Below are 2,151 nucleotides of genomic sequence, written 5' to 3'. Positions count from 1 at the left end.
GAGAGATACTACATGACAAACGTTATATATACTGTAACTACATGACAAACGTTATAATATACTGTAACTACATGGTAACAATGACAACACGTTATAATATACTGTAACTAACATGACAACACGTTATAATATACTGTAACTACATGGTAACAACGCTTATAATATACTGTCTACATGACAACACGTTATTATATGTACTACATGACAAACACTTATAATATACTGTAACTACATGACAACACGTTATAATATACTGTAAATAATGACACACGTTATATATATACTGTAACTAATGGTAATGACAACACGTTATATATACTGTAACTACATGGACATACAACGTTATATATACTGTAACTACATGATCAACGTTTATATACTGTAACTACATGACAACAACGTTATAAATATAACTGTAACTACATGACAACACGTTATAATATACTGTAACTACATGACAACACGTTATATATACTGTAACTAACATGAAACAGTTATAATATACTGTAACTACATGTTAATATACTGTATACATGGTACATGACAACACGTTATAATATACTGTACACATGGTAACACGTTATAATACTGTAACTACATGATACAACACGTTTAATATACTGTAACTACATGACAACACGTTATAATACTGTAACTACTGTAACATGACAACGTATAATCGTAATGACAACACGTTATAATATACTGTAACTACATGACAACACGTTATAATATACTGTAACTACATGACAACACGTTATATACTGATACGAACTTATAACTGTAACTACATGAACACGTTATAATAATACTGTAACTACATGACAAACACGTTATAATATACTGTACCTACATGACAACACGTTATAATATACTGTAACTACATGACAACAACGTTATATATACTGTACACATGACAACACGTTATAAATACTGACTACATGACAACACGTTATAATATACTGTAACTACATGACAACACGTTATAATATACTGTACCTACATGACAACACGTTATAATTAACTGTAACTAATGACAACACGTATTAATATACTGTAACTACATGGTAACGTTATAATATACTGTATACATACAAACGTTATAATATACTGTAACTACATGGTAACATGACAACACGTTATAATATACTGTAACTACATGAACAACACGTTATAATATACTGTAACTTCATGACAACACGTTATAATATACTGTAACTACATGACAACACATTATAATATACTGTAACTTACATGACAACACGTATAAATATACTGTAACTACATGACAACGTTATAATATACTGTAACTACATGACAACACATTATAATATACTGTAACTACGTAACACATTAATAATAATACTGTAACTACATGCAACACGTTATAATATACTGTAACTACATGACAACACGTTATAATATACTTGTAACTACATGCAACACATTATATATACTGTAACTCATGACAACACATTATAATATACTGTAAACTACATGACAACACATTTATAATATACTGTAACTACATGAACAACACGTATTATATACTGTAACTACATGACAACACATTATAATATACTGTAACTTCATGACAACACATTATAATATACTGTAACTACATGACAACACATTATAAATATACTGTAACTACATGACAACACGTTATAATATACTGTAACTACATGACAACACGTTATAATATACTGTAACTACATGACAACACGTTATAATATACTGTAACTACATGGTAACATGACAACACGTTATAATATACTGTAACTCCATGACAACACGTTATATATATACTGTAACTACATGACAACACGTTATAATATACTGGTAACTACATGAAACACGTTATAATATACTGTAACTACATGACAACACATTATAATATACTGTAACTACAGTAACACGTTATAATATACTGTAACTACATGACAACACGTTATAATATACTGTAACTAACATGACAACACGTTATAATATACTGTAACTACATGACAACACGTTATAATATACTGTAACTACATGAAAACACGTTATAATATACTGTAACTCATGACAACACGTTATAATATACTGTAATACATGAAACACGTATAATATACTGTAAACTACATGACAACACGTTATATATACTGTAAC

The sequence above is a fragment of the Salvelinus sp. IW2-2015 genome, linkage group LG14 (genome assembly GCF_002910315.2).
Source record: "Salvelinus sp. IW2-2015 linkage group LG14, ASM291031v2, whole genome shotgun sequence".
In the NCBI taxonomy this organism is placed as follows: domain Eukaryota; kingdom Metazoa; phylum Chordata; class Actinopteri; order Salmoniformes; family Salmonidae; genus Salvelinus; species Salvelinus sp. IW2-2015.
The sequence above is the reverse complement of the archived record's forward strand: the minus strand, read 5'-3'. Positions refer to the sequence as shown.